At 45.9% G+C, this 17,043-nt stretch overlaps 1 pseudogene; it reads left to right on the top strand.

Annotated features, from left to right (window-relative positions):
- LOC139226511 (cytochrome P450 2D20-like) overlaps positions 1–17,043 on the top strand; it is a 34,908-nt pseudogene that overhangs the window by 2,776 nt on the left and 15,089 nt on the right.

The following is a 17,043-nucleotide window of genomic DNA, read 5'->3' as shown; positions in this document are numbered from 1 at the left end:
CAGTGACAGCCTCCGGAACCGGGGCGGGGGGGGGCGGGGGTGGGCGCATTGGCTATCATTTTCGCTGAATGGCCTCCTTCTGAGCTTCTAATTCTATCGGCTAGCCAAGGACTGGGCGGTGTCGGTAGAAAAGTTGGAGAGTTAGTGCCGGGCACTAATGTTTTAGACTGAATGAACAATTTGTGCTCACTGCTCAATAAAATGATTGGAGTGCTAATTCAAGTCTTAAAGCCCAAGCTCATTGCTGTTACACTCAAAGCTGGGACAATATCAGGTGCAGTCTAATCGCAACTTATGATTGCCATAGGCTCTTCCAGTTCTTAAAGGGGAGGTTCATTGATGTTGCAGAACCTCAGTCTCAGCATTGCTGCCTGTGCAGCTGCCTGAGCAAGCAGCAGCAGGATAAGGAGAAGGAGCTGGAGAACTGAACCAGGTGTGCTCATGGCAGATCCACGTCTCGGGGAGAGAGCCCACAGATTCTGCGATCAAGAATTGGAGGCGTTGGTGTTCGCTGTGGAGAGATGGAGGGCAGCGCTCCACCCAGCAAAGGGCAAGAGGCCCTCACCGCAAGTCTCCCGCACCATGTGGTGGGAGGGAGCACAGCACGTCTTGGGCAGCGCGTCTCGGGCAGCACCTTGGTCCCCAGGATCCACACACAGCGCAGTAAAACATTTAACGACCTCACTCGGGTGGTGAGGGTGAGTGAATGCTTCAACAAATGATACATACCACCATCTGTACCACACTGCCCAAAGCAGCACACCTCCAGCACTCACCCACAACAATCTCTCCAGCCCAACACTCACACCCACATCTCACACCTTGCACACAATGACAGCTATTCAACTATGGCAGGCACATCACCCAAACACCTTGCGCCACGCTCACTCACACACTTTCCTTCCTCTTGCAGACCAAGGTGGCTCACAACAAGAGCACGCAGGTGGGGGACAAACCAACACCCAATCACTCTCTGCGCTGGAACGTCGAGTGCTGCAGATTATTGGGCGCCATGGCCACTGGCGATATTGACCCCCTTGGAGACAACAACGGTATGTTCATCCCTACGCCTTCATCCCACTTCCCCCTCAACCACAAGTGTTTCACACTATCCAGCTAATCATGCTGTATAGATGCATTTTTCCCTTCCTGCCCCCCTCCCCTCACCTTAACCTGACTCTTGTGCCTTTATGCTTTCAGATAATGAGCAAACACCTGAGCATCCTGTCCCTGAGGGCACCATAGAGAGTGAAGCGGGAGAAGAGGAGAAGAAGGAGGAAGAGGATACCCCATCACTGCATGTTTCATTCACAAGCAGCAGAACACTATGTATTCCTGAGAGGCTGGTATAGTAGTGGGATCTGCACAGGGAGAGGCACCGGGAACGAGCAAGGCCAGGGGGGAAAGCTAGCTCGGGGGCCAGCTCCCCGGAGGGCGAATTGACGCGCGAGTTCTGCTGCACAGGACTAGATGAGGACCTCGATGGGGAAGCCTTTAGAAGATGGGTGATGGGCATGCACATGGAGATGATAGGTGCAATGGCAAGGGTGCTCGACAGCCTCTCAGCAATGGTAAGGAGCATGGAGGAGACCACCTCCAACATTGCACATGGCTCTGGCACACCATGGAGCCCATCATTTCCAGTCTGCAAAGGATGGTAGACCTCCAGAGAGACCGTGGCTACTCAGACCTGATGCCGTGTGTGATGGGCGATCTGGCAGATTCCAATGCAGCACAGGCGGAAGCGACGCAACCTCTTGGCTCTATAATGAAGTCTGTGCTTGGTCCAATCTCAGACTGCTCCCATGCAATCTCAGCTTGATGTAGCGCAAGCTCTGACTGCTGCCACCGTGGCTGGGTCTACCACCATTCTCTGGTTTTCACGGTGTCGCAGCAGGCCATTAATCTGTGCTCCAACAGGTGCTAGTGCTGCTGAGGTGCTGCCCCGAGGGAGTGGCAGTTGGTCAGTGGAGCAAGAACCTGTGTCCTCTCTCAGGAGGATGGCATTTCCTGCCCACTACTGCCGTGCCACCATTGCCCCTATCGTTGCTGGCCATGTTGAGGTGGTGCAGTCTACAGCCGGGCCTTCCAGGCCCAGAGCTGGTCGAGAACATCCTGCAAGGCCATTTGAAGTCTGCCGCACGGAACTCAGCAGCCTTCTAGCAACTCTGCTGCAGCCACTGGGTACACAAGCAGACAAAGGCACAGTAACGACTGGCACTCATGGATTGCATAAGGGTGAAAAGTTAAGATTTTTGGTGTAAATATTTATGATAAATTATGGTGTAAATTAATAAAATTATTACTTCACTTACCATTCATTTGCCTGCATGGGTTGGAATGATGGGGATGTGGTGAGCAAAGAGGATCTTTGAGATTGAGGGAGCAGTGCATGTTGCTGCAGGAGGGCGACGGCTGCGAAGCCAGGTTGGTGATAGCAGTGCAGGCAGGAGGGCCGAAGGAGCGGCAAGAGTTTGTAGATGGAAGTGACCGGGGTCCAGGAGAGGCGAGGGCCCAGGGGCAGCACGGGCCAGCCCACACTGCGATTGTGTGCGCACGAGGTCCGTGCAGCAGAGTTGGTCTCCAGTCGTCTTGGGTAATCCTCGCCACTGGACCAAAACGTAGCTCTGTCAAGCCCGTGTGGTGGCTGATGTGCAACGGTCACCATACAATAATAAAATCCACACACAGGCATCTTCCACCCTTCAAGATGTAGTTTGGGATTTGGAATATTAGTTCGGGATCTGGAACATTAAAACACCTGTGAACTCATATCTCTTTTTGGCGTGGAAGCAAGTCATCCTCGCTTCGAGGGACTCCCTATGATGATGATGACCATCTTGTGTTCTGTCAACTGTACAGTATAATGACTAACAACAGACAAAGGTTTACAAGGTCTTTCTTTACCCAAGTGAGTTGCTGATCCCTGTTAACTTCAAAGAAAGAAAGACTTGCATTTATATAGCACCTTTCATGACCATCGGACTTCTCAAATCGCCTTCTAGCCAATGAATTACTTTTGGAATGTATTTACTCGTCCAATGTGGGAAATGCGGCAGCCAATTTGCACACAGCAAGCTCGCTCAATCAGCAATGTGATAATGACCAGATAATCTGTTTTAGTTAAGTTGATTGAGGGATGACTGTTAACCAGGACACCGGAGATAACTCCCCTGCTCTTCTTTGAAATCGTGCCATGGGATCTTTTACGTCGACTTGAGAGAGCAGCTGGGGCCTCGGTTTAACATCTCATCCAAAAGACGGTGCAGCACTCCCTCAGCACTGCACTGGAGTGTTAGCCTAGATTTACGTGCTCAAGTCCCTGGAGGGGGACTTGAACCCACAATCTTCTGACACCAAGGCGAGTGTGCCACAGTGAGCCACAGCTGACATTTCAATTTCAAAGAAAACTTTTAGGATCTGTTCTAATACCTGTAATCATTCATTAAAGGATTTAGCCATCCTTCTTGTTGTCGCTAATTAGAATAGCCAATGAAAGGAAGTTGGAATGAAATCACCAATGGGTATTGGGCATAGCAAGGTGGATCAGACTGATCCTTTCCTCTCCTGCACATTCCTCTGTTCCGATGTCACTGAAAATCCCATAGAAAGCTCAATCCCGATCACTTAGACTAGAAAATGAAAGGAAATTGTGGGAATGTTCCAGCGATTATATTGTTAGCTCGAAGATCGAGCTAATTTTAAACTATCAATAGAGGAATGTAGGTGTTATGCATCTGACCCCTGCCACGCCTGACCTTGGGGAGTTTGCTAAAGTTAACCAGTACCCAGCTTTCTCAAACCACATATTGATGAATAACATAGAAGATAAAATGAATGAAGCTTGTTTCTCCCCTCCCTTCCCCTGTAGGTATTGTCTTTCCAAAGTATGGCCACTGGTGGAAAGAGCAGAGAAGGTTTTCACTTTTGACGCTGAGAAACTTTGGGATGGGGAAGAAGTCGTTGGAGATGCGAATTGTGGAGAAGGCTGGATTTTTAAACCAAGCATTTGAAGATGAAATGGGTGAGCAGAATCCAAGGAAGTCATTGTCTTTTGTTGTTTTCAGAGCACTCTGGCTGATTTTACTCTTCACTGCACCTGGTGTGCACCAGCTTCTGGTCTGTTTAACAGAAATAAAATTGGGTGAGGGTTAGAGCTTTGGGGCTTTGCTTCCTTTGATCTTGATGGGCATTTCGTAGAGCATCCTCGGCTGTTTAAGGTGGGATCATTCCAATTTAAACTACTTCAATCTACTTTTCCAGCATTCTCACTGTAATGTATTTGCTTCATGGGTTCTTTGCTTAAGAATTCATAGCAACACATTGCTGTTAAGAACTAGTTGGTTTCTTAGCAAAGGTTTAACAATCACACTACACATTACCAGTTCATCCACCAGGCTCACAAACACCTGCCTCATCGTGGATCCCCTGAACCCAACTGACTGGGGTTTTATTGAGTCTTGTGAACATCATGTGACTGGCTAAGCCGCTCCCAACTCAACTGCTCTACCAGACATTTGTGTATCATTTCTAGGATCATCTCTTGGAAAACTATTACAATTTGTTCTTTATTCAGGTCTCCCTTTTGATGCACATTTCTGTTTAACCTGTGCAACCTCGAATATTATCTGTTCAATTATCTTTGGAGACCGTTATGAATATCACGATAAAAAATTTCTGTGATTTTTACACACAGTTGAAGAAAGCTTTGTCTTGGAAGGTGCACTTTGGGGTCAGGTAAGGCAAATTCATTGGACAATTCATGTGGCAAGGGGTGTGGGTATTGTTGGGTTCTGTGCATCAGTGTCAGTCTCAAATGATGCAAAGACAAGGTTGGGTTACACTCTTCAACTATGTAACAGTGAGTTTTGATGCAATACTGGGATGACCCTGAGCTACAGTGGTGAGTGATCAGAATGACCTTTTGAGCTCAGGCGCTGAGCGTCAGCTGGAACCAGTTAGATAACAAAATTTACATTACATTAATGATTTAGAATTTGGAATCAAAAACACAATTTCTAAATTTGTGGATGACAACAAATTGGGGGCGATAGTCTGCAACAAATTACAAATAGCAGAATGGGCATATAATTGGCAAATGAAGTTCCACAGAGATAAATGTGAAGTATTATATTTTGGTAGTAAGAATAGGGAGGCACTTATTACAAGGAGAGTGCGAGTCTAGAACCATGCAGGACCGCCTGCATACCGCCCAAAAAGTCCGATTTTCATCGTGTACTGCCGACATACCATCGGAGCTGCATACCGTCCTGGAAAAGGTGGTTTTACGTGATCTTAAGTGGACAGGATTGGGTGGAGTGCACGGATCCGCTATTTTGGAAATCGGGAATTGTCAGTTAAGGCAGTACCTCTGTAATTCTGAATTGAACAGTGAGTTTACAGTGCGATTTATAGTGGAAAAGGTATTTTTATTGTTACTGAGTAACTTATTAAGATAGAAGACATTTTAGCTATATTTTTTTTCATCAAAAAATATTGTGAAGATTTTAAAAGAATGGGGTCTGTACTATCTCAGCCTGTAGTGCCGACAACCTGTCTAATGGAGGAACCAGATGTGAGGAGGTTTATTGAGCAGAGTTATAAGGGTAATGGAGGAGGCCTTATCCTGATGACTGTTACCCCAAAAGTTTGACACTACAAGAGTGCTTAAATTAAATTCAAATGTTTATGTAAACATCTCAAAAATATACAACAATTTTAAAACTTTGTAAAACTTATAACTGTACAAAAACTCTCACTACTTTAATAAACTCTTACAAATCAAACTTAAATTATTCAATGAAGAGTTACAACAAAAAGATCCTTTACTGGCCTCGGCCACTACCTTGCCCCCTTCCTCGACAGTGTGCTATACCACCCTTGGGACTATTCCCCCCCTTTCTTACTCCTACCCTTCCCTTTCCCACTGCCCGTGAGCCAGGACCTCCCCGTGTTGATACCAAGCCGGCCTGCAGCACCGCACCCCGAGTGCTGTTGCTGTCGTTGGGGGTCAGACATTGCAGGCGCAATCAGGAGAAGCTCGCAAGGTGGAAGGCGCGGCTTCAGGACTGGAAGATGCTGTCAGCTCCCACCCTCTGGTGCTGTCGACCTGACTACTATGGCACGGGGGAGGTTCTGCGCCATGTCCCGATCCCATCGATTGCCGCATCTTGGTGATCATACGCGACATATTCTTCGACTGCCGCTCTGATAGAGCCGCGATGTTTGTGACTATCGTAGTCATGGCCTTGAGCAATTCTCGACCTATGTCGACGCTGGCCTGTGCCAGATGCACCATGTCCTGGTACACGCCTACAACAACCAAACTTTCCTGCACCAACCTCCATCGCTGCGGCAAAGACTCTGCAACACCGGGGGTGCCTTGCTGTGCACGGCTTGGTCCCACAGATTCAGAGGAGCCATGGGGGAATCCGCTGAATACAGACTCCGTGGTGGAGGATGTTTCAGCTGTCCCACATGGAGCTGGTGTATCTCCTCCCTCCACCCCCACCTCTACTGGATGCAGGATCAGTGGCTCTTCCTCTTCCTCTTCATCTTCCTCATCTCTGCAAGTGGTGAAGTCGGGAGAGGGCTGAATGACGCCAGAGGTGGAGGCAGTGGGTCTGTCGTCTGTGTCAGTGTGGTCTGAATCATCTGAGTCTGGAATTACAAAACAACATTTAAAAAAGCTTGGCACCACGAGGGTTACATGAGTATATAGTACAGTGACTTATTGCCATCTTACTTAAATGTCCACCACTGCTGCAGTACTGTATTACATATCACAGACAATACACATATATATGCATTGTGTTACATGTCCCCAACATTGCAGTACATCACATGAGGGCAACATTCATCAATCATAGGCAGTCCCTTGAACGAGGATGACTTGCTTCCACAAGAGTTCACAGATGTTTCAATGAAGGACCCGATATTCCAGTCCTGAACTCCAATTGAAGGGGTGCAAGATGCCTGTGCGTGGATTTTTTTAACACGTGGTGACCGTTGCACATCAGCCACCACACGGGCTTGACAGAGCTAGGCCTTTATCCGGTGGCAAGGGTTAAACCAGGAAGACTGGAGACCTGCTCTGCTACACGGACCTAGTGCACACGCATATTGCAGTGTGGCCGGGCCCATGCTGTCCTGGGCCAAAATTACAGTGCATAAACTTGCATCAGGCCAACATTACAGTTACATTACATGACATGAGAGGACTGCAACACAGACTGCATTTATTCAACTTACCATCCTGTGTGAGCGGGTCAGCTCCAATGCCAGTGGTGGCACGGTTGCTATCCCTGGCCAGAGACGAAATGAGCAATATCTTTGAAACATAGAAACATAGAAAATAGATGCAGGAGTAGGCCATTCGGCCCTTCGAGCCTGCACCGCCATTCAATGAGTTCATTGCTGAACATGCAACTTCAGTACCCCATTCCTGCTTTCTCACCATACCCCTTGATCCCCCTAGAAGTAAGGACTACATCTAACTCCTTTTTGAATATATTTAGTGAATTGGCCTCAACAACTTTGTGTAGGGAATTCCACAGTTTCACCACTCTCTGGGTGAAGAAGTTTCTCCTCATCTCTGTCCTAAATGGCTTACCCCTTATCCTTAGACTGTGACCCCTGGTTCTGGACTTCCCCAACATTGGGAACATTCTTCCTGCATCTAACCTGTCTCAACCCGTCAGATTTTAAACGTTTTTATGAGATCCCCTCTCATTCTTCTGAACTCCAGTGAATACAAGCCCCGTTGATCCAGTCTTTCTTGATATGTCAGTCCCGCCATCCCGGGAATCAGTCTGGTGAACCTTCGCTGCACTCCCTCAATAGCAAGGATGTCCTTCCTCAAGTTAGGAGACCAAAACTGTACACAATTCTCCAGGTGTGGCCTCACCAAGGCCCTGTACAGCTGTAGTAACACCTCCCTGCCCCTGTACTCAAATCCCCTCGCTATGAAGGCCAACATGCCATTTGCTTTCTTAACTGCCTGCTGAACCTGCATGCCAACCTTCAATGACTGATGTACCATGACACCCAGGTCTCGTTGCACCTTCCCTTTTCCTAATCTGTCACCATTCAGATAATAGTCTGTCTCTCCGTTTTTACCACCAAAGTGGATAACCTCACATTTATCCACATCTGCCATGCATTTGTCCACTCACCTAACCTATCCAAGTCACTCTGCAGCCTCAGAGCATCCTCCTCGCAGCTCACACTGCCACCCAACTTAGTGTCATCCGCAAATTTGGAGATACTACATTTAATCCCTTCGTCTAAATCATTAATGTACAATGTAAACGGCTGGGGCCCCAGCACAGAACCTTGCGGTACCCCACTAGTCACTGCCTGCCATTCTGAAAAGTATCCATTTATTCCTACTCTTTGCTTCCTGTCTGCCAACCAGTTCTCAATCCACGTCAGCATGGTACCCCCAATCCCATGTGTTTTAACTTTGCACATTAATCTCTTGTGTGGGACCTTGTCGAAAGCCTTCTGAAAGTCCAAATACACCACATCAACTGGTTCTCCCTTATCCACTCTACTGGAAACATCCTCAAAAAATTCCAGAAGATTTGTCAAGCATGATTTACCTTTCACAAATCCATGCTGACTTGGACCTATCATGTCACCTCTTACCAAATGCGCTGCTATGACATCCTTAATAATTGATTCCATAATTTTACCCACTACCGATGTCAGGCTGACCGGTCGATAATTCCCTGCTTTCTCTCTCCTTTTTTAAAAAGTGGGGTTACATTGGCTACCCTCCACTTCATAGGAACTAATCCAGAGTCTATGAAATGTTGGAAAATGAGTGTCAATGCATCCGCTATTTCCAAGGCCACCTCCTTAAGTACTCTGGGATGCAGTCCATCAGGCCCTGGGGATTTATCGGCCTTCAATCCCATCAACTTCCCCAACACAATTTTCCGACTAATAAGGATTTCCCTCAGTTCCTCCTTCTTACTAGATCCGGAAGGTTGTTTGTGTCCTCCTTAGTGAATACCGAACCAAAGTACTTGTTCAATTGGTCTGCCATTTCTTTGTTCCCCGTTATGACTTCCCCTGATTCTGACTGCAGGCCACCTATGTTTGTCTTTACTAACCTTTTTCTCTTTACATATCTGTAGAAGCTTTTGCAGTCCGTCTTAATGTTCCCCGCAAGCTTCCTCTTGTACTCCCTGCCCTAATCAAACCCTTTGTCCTCCTCTGCTGAGTTCTAAATTTCTCCCAGTCCCCGGGTTCGCTGCTATTTCTGGCCAATTTGTATGCCACTTCCTTGGCTTTAATACTATCGTTGATTTCCCTTGATAGCCACGGTTGAGCCACCTTCCCTTTTTTATTTTTACGCCAGACAGGAATGTACAATTGTTGTAGTTCATCCATGCGGTCTCTAAATGTCTGCCATTGCCCATCCACTGTCAACCCCTTAAGTTTCATTCACCAATCTATCCTAGCCAATTCACGCCTCATTCCTTCAAAGTTACCCTTCTTTAAGTTCTGGACCATGGTCTCTGAATTAACTGTTTCATTCTCCATCCTAATGTAGAATTCCACCATATTATGGTCACTCTTCCCCAAGGTGCCTCGCACAACGAGATTGCGAATTAATCCTCTCATTACACAACACCCAGTTTAAGATGGCCTCCCCATAGATGGTTCCGCGACATATTGGTCTAGAAAACCATCCCTTATGCACTCCAGGAAATCTTCCTCCACCGTATTGCTTCCAGTTTGGTTAGCCCAATCTATATGCATATTAAAGTCACCCATGATAACTGATAGAGAATTCAAACAGGCTCATTTCGACAGACTGTGAAATTTCACAGACCCTCAAGTCAAGGCTGCTACATGCAGTTCAGCATGTTGCATTAACTCATCAATCAACTTGACATTTTCGGACCCTGGGTAGCGAGCCAATAAAACGTTAAAAGACTTTCAATTGAGCCAATAAGGTCAAAGAAGGCGAGTTCTTTTCTGTAAATTGATCCAGGTATAAAATACAGCCATTTTGACCATGTGTCTCAGTAAGACAAAGAAACTGGCAATCAGCCAGCAGTTTGTTGCTCTCTGCCAAGATTAAAAAGTTAAAACTACCATCGGAGTTCGTATTTCATTGGAAATTAAGAGATCTAACAATTTTGGCGCTGCGAGCAGGATCGCTGAGGAAAGAAACTGAATTTTGGACATCGGACCTACATATTGAGGTAAGGACTCCTCTTTTTTAAAAAAAGTCCTCGGTCAAAAGTCTAAATTCGCCTCTCCTTCTACGCGATTCCGAAAGCCTCCGGTTTGCGAATCCTCCAGTTGGTAGTCGGCTCGAGGTTCCATAGACGTCTAAACTTCGGCGGTGTGTTAGTTAATTAATCACCGACCTATTGATCGGCTAGCAAGCCTACAACTCGAGACCCCAGTGAAGAACTCAGTAAAGAAATGGCGGCAGGAGATAAGGGCAAAGAATTGCCTACAACTGTTAAAGGTGGGCAGGCACCACCTGAAGTTTCGCTAGATTTAATTCTCAAACAGTTGAAAGAATACATAGAGGAACAATTCAACTTAGCTAAAACCTGTATTAAGATTGAACAAAAGTATGGAACCCCCAAAGGACAATGGTCCTTGGACGAGATTAAAAGGGTCTGGGGAAAAACGACCCGTATGAAAAATAAAGAGCGAACTAGATGGTCCCTAGCGGTTATGGGCCAGATCCGAAACCGGAATGAAATTATAACGCGTTCTCAACATGATCGAGAACTGACCAGTACACAGGATCAATTGCAAGCTGTTTGTGCACAGCTGCGACAGAAAAAGCTTGAACTTTAAAAGCTGGAAGCGGAAGTTAAAGATCTTAAAGGTGAAATTAAAGAATGGAAAAAATCATTAGGTCAAGAGACAGTAATAGGAAAAGGAAAATGTATTGATCAATTCCCAGGGTACCCATGTTTGGATAAATTAAAAGCGCAAACCCGAAGACACGACCGAGGAATAGATACGGTTTCTGAATCCTCCGACAATACAGTGTCGGAGGAGGATGACGAATTAGGGGTGCGCTTTGCCCCGTTTAAAAAAAGACGAGTTGTAGTCAAATCAGAAGAGACTGCGGATGAGGGCGGAACCAAAAAAGCAAAGAGAAGGATATATGGAGAATACTTATTAGTTCATGCTCCGGCAGACCCAGAGAAAATTGATAAATGGTCCAAGGAATTGCCCAATCCAAAGAAAGGGGGAGTAAAAACGTGGGACCAATTGGACCGCTTAAGAAATATATATCAACTTCATCCCTGGGACGGAGTGCAAACTTTGACCATAATGGTGCCAAAAACACAGGGAAGAAAATTGCACGACAAGATAGATGAAGCTTTGGGGCAGGATGAGCAAGAATTAGACGCAGGATGGGAGGCGATTAAACACTGGCTGCAAGCCTTCAGTCCAGCTAAGACAGACTGGGGAAAAATTGCAGCTTGCCAACAGAAAGGAACAGAGGAGGTCCTGGAGTATGATGAGCGGTTCAGATGTACGTGGCTAGAACATTCGGGCATGAATAATACGGATGAGGAAATGGATGAACAAGCGTTTGGACCCCTGAAAGCAGCTTTCGTGGCAGGTCTAAAGCCAGAACTGTCCAAAATGCTTAAGGTAGTGTTACCGGACTGGGAAGGGAGAGGAACTACCTTTGCAGCATTGGTGGATCGATGTAACCAATTAGATCGGGATATGGGAGCTAAAGTCCGAGCTGTACAGGCTATGGGATGGAAATCCCAGGATTCCGATAAACAGTCATTAGGAAAATTACCCGGAAAACGTCATTATTGTGGGAAAGAAGGTCACTGGGCCAAGACGTGCAGGGCAAAACAGAAAGGTCGTGGCTGGAGAAGAGGATGCAGCCAGGGATACAATTCAGCCAACAAGCCAGGCTTGTCACAAGATAACGACCTCATATCAGCATTTAAGCGACTGACAATACAATAACACAAGAAGTTATTTGGGATAGCAAAAAGCGATTAGAGCCCACCCTGGCCCCCCTCCTCGCACTAATACAACAAAGGGGAGATGGGCTATATATAACTGTGAGGGTGGGCGATAAGGATGTGGACTGTCTTTTAGACACAGGGGCGGAATTAACATGCTTACCCCTACAATATGGAGACTTTTTGCCGTTGGATGGTAGGGCACGTACAGTCTATGGAGTTGGGGGCCATAAAATGGAAATTAAAAGAACAACACCGGTACTGGGTCCACATGAACTAACCACGCCGGTCTGGATAGGCCCAGTAGATCAACCCCTTTTGGGAATGGACGTTCTAATCCAAATAGATTCATCGTTGCATTTCGAGGATGATCGGGTGACATGGTCAATTAGAACTTTGAAGAAAGAAGAATTGAAGGAACACCCATTATGGGCTAAAGATAAGAACGATTGTGGCCTACTCCAGATGGAGCCTGCGTCATTTACAGGGACCAAGCCTCCATGCACTAAACAGTATCCCATCAGTCCAACTGCCATCGCAGGAATCTTACCGGTTATTCAGCAATTGGAGAAACAAGGGGTGCTTATTAAAACGCATAGCTCCTCCAATAGCCCCGTGTGGCCGGTACAGAAATCTAATGAGACTTGCCGTTTGACTGTCGATTATAGGAAAGCTAACCAGTGTATTGATCAAAAAGCTCCTTTGGTCGCAGATCCCTCCACCATTTTTAATGCCCTCAAACCGGAACATAAATATTTCTCGGTTATAGATATGGCCAACGGATTTTGGTCGGTGCCTCTGGCACCGGAGGTTCGACAGTGGTTTGCTTTCACTGTCCAAGGACAACAGTATACTTGGACCTGGTCACCGCAGGGTTTCCACAACAGCCCTACGGTATTCCACGTGGCTTTACAAAGCCATTTGCGAGAATTACCTCCCCTGTCATCCACAGTCATCCAATATGTAGACGATATCCTGCTAGCTTCAAACACGGAAGAACAGCATGAACAAGATTTACGAGCTTTGATGGATCACCTTCGGCTGAAAGGACATAAAGCCAGCATCGACAAAGCACAAATATCCCAAGAAGAGGTTGTATACCTGGGACAAAAGATTTCACAAGGAAAGAGAGAACTTACCCAGGATAGAACTGCAGCCATTCGGGCTGCTAAAAAACCCACCACTATTCAGGAACTAAGGTCTTTTTTGGGATTGTGTAACTTTAACAGAAATTGGATTGACTCCTTCACACAGCTTGCTCAGCCACTGAATGATATTTTAAAGGGGAAACGTGCCTCTAAAGAAGCCATCACCCTCACTAAAGAACAGCAAGAGGCCTTCCTGAGTTTGAAAAAGGTTTTGTGTTCAGCACCGCCTCTGGGAATCCCCGATAGTGGTAAGCCGTTTACCCTGTTTGTTCATGAGAAAGAAGGATATATGACAGCTATACTGACACAAGAACATGGGGATCGGCAAAGACCTATTGGCTATTATTCGGCAAAACTGGATGCAGTAGCCCTCGGATGGGGAAGTTGCCTAAGGGCCATGGAAGCTACACGTCGAGTGGTAATGACCACTGCGGGTCTAGTCCTCGACCAAAAGCTGATTGTCAAGTGTCCCCACACCGTACACGCTTTGCTGTCTATGAATAGAATGTCTCAGGTGACAGCAGCAAGATGGACCCGCTGGACAGCAGTTTTGGAAGCTCCTAATCTCCATATCATCCGGGCCAGCCTGGTTAATCCCGCAACTATGCTCCCGATGTCAGAATCAAGGGAGCAAGAGGGGGGAGAATGTGAAGAGCATGACTGCGTGGAGATTTTAAAAGAAACAGAAGAAGCAGCCTTAGCAGCAGAGGAGCCTCTGAACAACCCAGACCTCATCCTGTTTACAGATGGTTCCTCTTTTGTTGACAATGGTACCAGAAAAGCAGGATGGGCAGTTACAACCTTATATGAGGTAGTGGCAAAAGGATGTTTACCCTCAGGAACGTCAGCACAACAGGCCGAGTTATGGGCCCTGTCAGAAGCATGTCGAATAGCAGAAGGACAGACTGCTAATGTCTACACAGATTCGCGTTATGCTTTTGGAGTCGCTCACGACTTTGGTATGTTATGGTGGAAAAGAGGATTCCTCACTGCTGCTGGTACACCTATCCGAAATGGAAAAGAAGTCCGAGACTTATTCGAGGCCATACAATTACCTCAGGAAGTGTCCATCCTGAAGTGTAAGGCCCATACCAAGGAAAATACCACAGAAGCACCGGGAAATGCCCTAGCCGACCAGGCAGCTAAAGATGCCGACTCACAGGGCGTTCTTCCAGAAGAACCAACACAGATGTGCAGATTGAAAGCACTCCGGACTCTGACACGAGACCTTCAAACAATGCAAGGTGAGTGCTCCCGAGAGGAAAAATGGACATGGATTGAGGCAGGAATTAAGCTATGCGAAGATGGTGTCTGGAGACAGAGTTACCGACAAGCCAGTCGCGCCACACGCGCTTATGCCTTTTTTAGCCCAACAGATCCACTCGTGGGGACACTTGGCCTCACAACAGATGACGGCATGGTTCCAGAAAAGCTGGTGGGGTCGGGGATTTAAAAAACATGCCCAGCTGGTAACAGACCGCTGTGTGGTCTGCCAGAAAAATAATTCTGGACCCATCACGGTAATGCCAAGGATGCACTAACATTCTTGTCATGGTCGACAGATTCTCTAGATGGGTAGAAGCTGTCCCAACTAAAAGAGCCACAGCCAATCACACTGCAAAGGTCTTGTGTAAGGATTACATTCCCCGATGGGGAGTTCCGAGTAGCATTGACTCAGATCAGGGAACACACTTCACAGGTGCTGTCTGCCAAGAAGTCTGTAGGTTACTGAACATTACGTGGGATTTACACCTTATCATCCATAATCATCAGGACAAGAAGAGCGAATGAATCGAACTCTGAAACAACGGCTTGCCAAATATCACCAAGAAGGAACACCATGGCCCCAGGCACTACCAATAGTGCTATGTAGCATTTGGGCAACCCCGAACAGAACTACAGGTCTAAGCCCATTTGAAATTTGTCGAGGAAATATTTAGCTTAAATTAACTCAGGCGGAGACTTTCTGAATTGCACTTCGAGAGAATTTTATTAAAAAATAGCGCGATATCTCGGAGAGCCTGCTTGGACCGTACCAAGGCAGAAGACTCTGCTCTACAAGCAAATTGTCCCTATCTTTATACAGAAATAGAATACAGAAAGAGAAAAGGAATCTTATTCGTTAGTTCCGTGAGTACAAAGGTCGTCTCGGGAGGCACACACTCTATCTGTCCTTGCATAATTTCTCCCTGTTGACAGTCTGATAAGCAGAATATCAGGAGACTCCCTTTTAATACCAGATAGTCATTTAATTACATTTCTAAGTTTCAAGGCTAAAAAGTGTGGGTGTTGTTCTAGTCCTATTATTTCTTCAAATATAGCAAAAACAGAATTTAACCCTTCCCTTTACCATAAGCTATAGATTCATAGATTCTTTCTTCCACAATTCCCTCCTTGTTGATCTTTTTTTTTTAATTTTTAGATCAACACAATTTCCTATATTCTCTTCTTGCTGAAAAGGGGGTTGATACCCTTCAGGATAGGGTCGCATTTTGAGATATTCGTCTTCATCAACCTTTTCCTCTAAGCGACTTAACCTTCCTTTCATGCACACACTTTTCCTTTTTATTTCGGAGATCAGGCCTATTACTTGACTAATTACATTTTTTAATTTTATCCACATTCCGCAAAGGATTATTAATAATACAAGCATAACCACACCTACGATTACTATGGGATGTATAGCAAGCTTTTGGGGACCATCCGGTAAACACATCCCACCAGTGGTGTACTGTCAAAGAGGTGACTTCGTCTGCGATTCTCACTAGCTGCCCCTTCTTGTAACTCATTTTGACTCTAAATTGGTGGATGGCTCTGCCTTGCTTTGACAGAGCTTCCTCAATTTTCTTGTTATTCCGTATCAAATTGTGCAGTCTGGTCAGATTAATTACAGGGGGTAAGGGTTCAACCTTGTGCATAGACAGATATTTTTCTACATTTTGCCCTGCCCAAAGGTATAAGTTCTTTTTACTTCAGGGTCATGCAGGGTGTAGACTCTTCTCACACATTTATTAATGGGGGGTTTATACAAAATTCCATCCAGATAGACAGGTTTATTTCCTGTCACACAGATCTCATTCTGTCCTATTTCCGTAATATCAGTGTCATTTGTTGGCTTTAATTCCCATTTACATACTCCAATGGAGTGCTGCAGTGAGCATGGTTCGTGTATGGCGGTCTGATAGGGACATACCATTCCGAATGGCCACCTAGCACATCCCCTCTGGTGATGTGTCATATTACAACTGGTCTATCTTTTTTGAGGGTTAATGGTTAAATTAAGAAGCTTATCCCTTTTGTTAATTTCCAACAACCTTTCCCATGTGTTAGCATGGAAGGATAATATTTTCCTTTCTAACTCGGCTCTTAATAGCTGTCTGATCATTTCTTTAAACAGGCAATGGGTGTACTTGTTTACTCCCTGTTGTTCTTTCATTAGGTTCTCTATTTCCTTCTCTATCCCTTCATTCTGTTCCCAGGTCATTTCATTTATGACGTAACCTGATATCTGTAATTGCTGTAATCCTTCATCCCAGGCATTTCTGATCTTTATATCTTCCCCTACCAGTCCCCCGGCCTGGATTTTATTTTGTAGGGTCTCGATATCCATGGAGTTCAATGCTCCTATTCCTGCTCCCACTCCACCTAACACAGTCTCTAATACATCCCGTTTTTTTCTTTGGGGTCTTTCTTTTTCAAAAGATACCTTAACACTGGTTGTGTGGCAACCATCTTCTTTCTTTGGGGGATATTTAATTTGTATTGTTAGATTTAATACACCTGGGGATCTTACCACTGGGATGCAAGTGGTCAGTAGCCTTTTTAGATGTCCTGGGTCCCGGTCTTCTGGGTGGCCGGATTCTTTTACTGACCATTTTACCACGAATGGGTCTCCTCCATTCACCGGGGTGTTATTC

Source organism: Pristiophorus japonicus, chromosome 16 (assembly GCF_044704955.1).
Source record: "Pristiophorus japonicus isolate sPriJap1 chromosome 16, sPriJap1.hap1, whole genome shotgun sequence".
Classification (NCBI taxonomy): Eukaryota; Metazoa; Chordata; class Chondrichthyes; family Pristiophoridae; genus Pristiophorus; species Pristiophorus japonicus.
This window is presented reverse-complemented; position numbering and strand designations above follow the sequence as displayed.